We start from the raw sequence: 6,000 nt of genomic DNA on the forward strand, positions 1-6,000 counted from the left end.
TGTCCAGCCATTGTTATCTCTGTGCCTTTGAAGCTGCCTATCTGCAGTGCACTTCCTTGCACTGCTGTTTTTACCTCTCCAAGTTCTTTTAACATCCCCTTCACAGCTGCCTTCACCTACACCGTGAGCATTTGGCAGTGCAAAACCAAACAGGGAAGTGGAATCACCCACACTGTTAATTAAATATTCCCCCTCCATCCATCCCGTGGGCTGGAGACCCTGGCTCTGGGATGAGGATGTGAGGAGGGGTGTTTTCCTTTGCCCACTGTCCCACTGCCTCTTTCCCACCAGGAGAACTGCAGGATCCTGCCACGTCTCCAGGGCTGAGAGCAGCACAGTGGGACAAAACCAGTGCAGCTATCCTGCTGGTTGGAAATGAGCCCGGGGGAAAATCCCTGCTTCAAACAGCTCTGAGCTTTGGAAGGAAGTTTTAGCTCAGGACCAAGAGCTGATTAGTGAGTGGTGTGGTTTTTTTTTTTTTTTTTTCCCCCGAATGCATTTATCCTCTGCTCATCGCCAGGATCCCCAGGCCTCTGGCAGTGGTAAAACAAGCCAGATGTTGAGATATTCAAAAGCTAATCAGGATCCCATCCTGATCAGCTTTTGCTCCATCCAGCCTGCCCTCGAACCCCTCCAGGGATGGGGCATTCACAGCTTCTCTGGACAATCTGTGCCACTGCCTTGCCACCCTCACAGCCAAGAATTTCTCTCTAATATTGAATCTAAATGCACTCTTTCAGTAGAAGAACAATCATTATAGAGGATTACAGTGCATTTTGAGGGTCAGGTGAAATCTCAAAGTGTGTGCTGGTTAACTGGGAAGAAGTAAATGAATTTTTCATTCAATTTGGCCTTTGCTCAGGACAAGTGGCTGAGTCTCCTCTCCCTGATCTCACTTATCTTTGAAGATGCTGGGAGTTCATTAGAGTTGTCTGTCTCTGAGCAAGTAAAGATTAAGGTGTGCATACATTAGCCCAAGGAAAACACATCAGGCCAAGGAGACGAAATAACCCGGGCTCAGCACTACAGCTGAGTATAATTGTGTGCTGCCACACACCACTGCACATGGCCCTGGATCTCTCAAGTCTGACTGTGCACAGGAATAATTCAGGAATGAATATGGGATCTATTTGTAGGTCAGCCTGCCGAACTCTGAGCGTCACTCCCGGCGGAGGATACTTGGAACGGAGCCCACGAAGTCCCACTGAGATTCCCATTGAGATACATATAGGCCATTGTGCATTGCAACTAATGCAGGGTAATTATGTCGTGCTGGAAACCTTTCAAGTCAGCATTCATCATTCAGAAATTGTCTTAAACCAGTTTGTGCTGCTCTCGTGCTTGAAAGTGAATTGTGCGAAGCTGGCAGCCATAACCACCACTGCAGCCGAGCGTATAAAAGCCCTTTCATTGTGGAGCTGGTGGTTTTACTGTAGCTTCCCTGTCTCATCAAGGAGCACCATAATTCACTGCAAAATTCTGTAACTCCTGCAGCATCCAGAGCTTCTGGCTTGCTGAGCAGGAGTGACTCCAGCCTGAGCTGTGGTGGGATCATTTCTCCACCTCCCCAAGCGTGCCATCAGGACAGAGAATGAGTGGAGACTCCCATGGAAGTTGGTCCAGATTGCCCTTCCCAGGTGGTAGGGCTGTGCTGGCTGGATGGGAGCAGGGCAGGAGGAGGAATACCATCCTCAGCAGCCGTTCTCAAGTTGAGCTAATAACAAGGCAGGCAGGCATTTGCAAATATCACGCTGGGCGAATTCTCCAGGGCCTCTGTCGCAGCTGCAACATGAAAGAGATGATAATGAACATCTCGTCTGTTCCGTGGCCTTTCGGGCTCTTCCTGAGTTTGAGGCAGGAGTGTGGCATGCAAAGAGCAAGCCTCCAGCCTCGTGCACCAAATTAGGTGGTAAAAATAATTGTGAAGCAATTTGCGGCTCAGTTTCATTATGTTGTTTTTTTTTCCTTTCCTTTAGGAGCTGCAGACGCTTAGGAATAGCCTCAAGACTCCTTTGGTGAAGATCTTGCAGCTCAATTATGTTTTCTGTATCATTTCAACGTCCAGCATGTAAAAGAAGAATGATCCATCCAGGCTGCTGGTGGTGGGAAGGAGTGAAACGGAGTTAAAAACCCTTTTGAAGAGTACATTCAAAACACTGTTCCCACTAAAGTCCATGCTAAAACTTCCATGGATCTCATTACAGACAGATTTTCGCCAGGCTCCAATTTAAGTGGAGCTGCTCACATCCTTACAACAAGCATCTTAATAAGCTTTTGCAAACTTGAAGCCTTAACTCATGGTCCCAGCTGCTGGATGTGCGAAAGATATATGAGTCCCTCTTCTTGCCATGTGAAAGACTGCTCTCTACATGACATTAATTGCTCTCTGCCTCACTTAATAAGAGTCTGCTTTCAGCAGCCGAATATAACCATGTAATCAGAAGAATTTCTGTTTATTGTTAAAATGTTTTCATGCCTGGAAAATGAAGACTTCTGGAATGTGTCTGATGGCAACACGACATGGGTGTCGGGAGTGAGTGTGAGCGTCGGGAGCGTCGAGCTGTGATTTGCTCCTCAGCCTCCCCGTGCCCTGCTCAGCCACCAGCCACAGCCCAGCCAGAATTTAACTTTAGATTAAGGAAGGGCAGAAAGGGCATTTCATGAGAAGAGAGGGAATATTATGGCAGCTTGTGCTGCCCCTGTGCTCTGGGGGTGTGAGCACACAAACGATCCACCGCGATCCGAAAGGATGAGCAGCTGGAATGTGTCCTGAGCACATGCACCATTCCTGGAGTGAGGGTGAGCTGTCAGATGTGTTACAGCTTTGCCACAGCAGGGATGGCATGGAGACATCATTGGCAATGCCCTTCTTCCCAGGATAATCCCATGCCAGCTGTCCACACCATCCCCTCCACAGACACTGCCGCAGGATGCCGTGTGAGGAAGGAGAGGACAGTCCGTCATTTGAGGTGACAGCTTGCTCTTTAGGGTGCTGTCACCTCAGGCCATGTCCCTGGCAATCAGCATCCCCTCTGGTTCTCCCCATCCCAGCAGCTTGTCCCATGTGTTTGCAATGGAGGGAGAGGGCTCCAGGGTAGGTGGATGTCCTTCTAGAGAGGGACTTTCTCCAGGAAACTTTTCCCAGGTGCTTTCAGTTCTTGCATAAACTGTGCTGGAGAAAATCTGGGTCAACAGAAGACATCCTCCCTCCAAAACAAAACCTCATACTGGTGCTCGTGATTTTTAATTGGGCAGCACCCTCTCAGCTAAATTAACTGATGCTCATCTGGCTCCTCCTGCTGCACACTCCCCCACCCAAATCCCAGACTATCATCCACCTGGATCTAATTAGAGCTGGAAGAAAATGACAATTTTGAGAAGCTGTGTCTGGAGCAGGCACTTTTCAGAGGTTCTTTTGCCTATGGGTGTACACTGAAGGGAGCCACTATGCAGGAAGAGCAGGCTGCATGTCAGGGGACAGATCCCCTGCGTGTGCCCTCTCTAAGCATCACAGAGAGGGGTTCCTGCAGAACTCAGCTGCTGTGGCAGCAGGGATACACATGCCCCAGGCATCCCCTGCCCTGACTGGCCTTGGCTTCACCTATTTATTTCTTAGTAAGTGCATCTGAGCCAGGAAAATTACTGTTTTGGCTGCTTCTCCCTTCACCCGTGAGTGATTTTTTCATCCCCAGGCAGCCACCTGTGTGCTGGGCACAAGGGACTCAGTAAGGACTGAAAAGCGCAGATTTTTATTTTTATTTTTTTCCATTGCATCCTGCACGTTTCCAAGGGGAGCCCTTTCCCCTCTGCCAAGGTTCAATGCAGCTCTTATGCACTGGATCCACAAGGAAAAAAAAAAGGCAGTAAATACAGCACAGAAGCATGCTTTGTGTGCTCTCCTGCCTGAGAAAAGTGCTGTAGAGCAACTAGGGTTTCAAAGCTTCCTTCGATAGGACGTTTCATTCCCTGTGGGATTTTGGGCACCATGAAGCCGAGCTAACTCAGCAAATGTGTTTACTTTTGTGAGCTGGAGAGCCACAAGGCAGGAATTCACAGCAACCCCAACTTCTTAGCACAGAACCAATAACATTATGAGCACCTCAGGGCAGCTCCGAACAAGGGCTTCTTTTATAGGCAGGAAAGTGTAATACAAAGTGATTCTCGGCCACAGGAAAAAGGGAAAATCGCCCAGGTAAACGTGCAGTGGGAACTGCAAGCTGGATTCTTTCTGCAAAGTTTAATAATTCTGTGTTATTCCATGAAAGCTTTCCGGTATTATGAGCAGTAACCCCCCTCCTCCATCCCTACATGTTAAAGTAATTAGATTGCAAAAGGCAATGGCTACATAATGTATCTATGGCTTTTGTTATTTAGAGGGGATTTTTTGGTTTGTTTCTCTACCCCCATCATGAGTTTAACTGAAGTCCATAAGAAATCAGAGGCTAAAATAAATGGTGACAAGCTGGGTGCTCTCTCTGGGTCTGCAGCCTCACTGACACACACATTTCTTCAAAAAATTTCTAGGAAATGTAAAGCCAAATTAGAAAGGTCTCAATATGCCAAGATCCTGCAAAAGATGTTTGGCTGCTCCTCAGGAACTGGTTCTCTGGATCAGCCCTTTAGGTGTGAGGATTTTCCTGCCCAGGCAGCCCAGCACACTGGTGTTGCTAAATGAAATTACACACGGATCACCAGGGCAAGGAGAAGAGAAAATAAAATGCGCCATTCCTCAAATAAAGGGCTGCAGTGTATCACCTTGTCAGGCTGGAAGGAAACTCCAGCTTATGAGGGAAATAGCAGTGTTGGCTCTTTTCTGAAGATTAAGCAGCACTAGTGCTGCCTGGAATTTAATTAAAGATACATGTATTTGCTTTATATCCTCGCTTGCTGTTTGACCAGAGAGGAGTTTGGATGTGAAGTAAAAGGAGTTTGGATGTAAAGCAAAAGGAGTTTGGATGCTTCCTAGAGAGCTGAGGGACACCAGGAAAAGTCCTGGCTCTGCTCCCATCCCTCAGAGGGGGAAAAGCCCAGGTCACATCCCGAAGGGATGGTGCTGGACTGTCAGGAGAGGGAGCTCCGACCACACTGCCCAGCTGGGAGCCCTCTCTGCTTGCTCCCGGATTTCTGCCTTCATCTTCAGCTCCTGCTGGTCCTCGCAGGCTTGAGCATCATCATCCAACCTCACCTCCCTGTGCCCCGTGGGGCTGCAGCAGAGACCTCTGCATGGCAGTGCTGCAGTCAGGGCAATGAGATCCTCCCCAGGGCACCTTTGGTGTTCCCCAGGTGGGTTTGGTGCCTGGCAGGGGCTCCTTTCCCTGTCACAGTCCCCACGGTCCTCTCTGTGTTTATGGTGTGTTAGGGAAGCTTTCCAGTGGTTCTTGTTGGGGCTTTGAACACTTGCAGCTGTAACACCAAGCAAGATGTGTACTGCAGAATGCTTTCAGCTAAATAAGTGAAATCCAGTTATTTAAATTTATGCAAAAAAGACTGCAATAAATAGAAGAGTGTTTTTTAAAATGCATGTCACACAATGAATTCTACAGAAAATGCAGATACTGAGGACTAGTTATCAGCTGATCAATATGTATCAATCTAGAGGACAGCAGAAAATGATGAAATGATGAATAAAGATTTCATCCACCATCATATTAATTCCTGTAGTATCTGATGGCTTCCCAGTCCCTAATTAATTTTGCCTCATGACCTCTGGAGGTACCTGGTGCTCTGAAGGGGGAAAAAAGCACAGACCAACACACAGCTTCAGTTCTAGACCTCAGCTCTTGGCTTGGACCATGGAATCACGGATGGTTTGGGTTGGAAGTGAGGCTGCCAAGACAGGATGGATCCAGCCCTGTCTCAGACCATCCCAATCCCACTGGAGACCACCATGCCCAGATGTCCCTCATTCCTTCTGCAAGATGAGATGAGATGGATTCATCTCATAAGACCCCTGAGCTTTGAAATGAAGCTCAACAGGTTATGTGGTGAGCCAGAAGAGGT

General features: G+C 48.0%; 1 long non-coding RNA gene across 4 annotated transcripts in view; it reads left to right on the forward strand.

Moving 5' to 3' along the window:
- The window catches only part of LOC310911134, a 29,512-nt gene extending 23,801 nt beyond the window's left edge, over window positions 1-5,711 (forward strand). The window contains exons 5-6 of one of the 4 annotated variants that reach the window (XR_014590449.1): window positions 292-455; window positions 1,977-5,711. This is a non-coding gene — a long non-coding RNA (uncharacterized lncRNA). The remainder of the gene's footprint in view (window positions 1-291; window positions 456-1,976) is intronic. The other 3 variants (XR_014590450.1, XR_014590451.1, XR_014590452.1) reach the window with 3 other exon arrangements.
- Window positions 5,712-6,000: the final 289 nt, after the last annotated feature.

This window comes from Zosterops lateralis (assembly GCF_965231275.1).
Source record: "Zosterops lateralis genome assembly, chromosome: 6".
In the NCBI taxonomy this organism is placed as follows: domain Eukaryota; kingdom Metazoa; phylum Chordata; class Aves; order Passeriformes; family Zosteropidae; genus Zosterops; species Zosterops lateralis.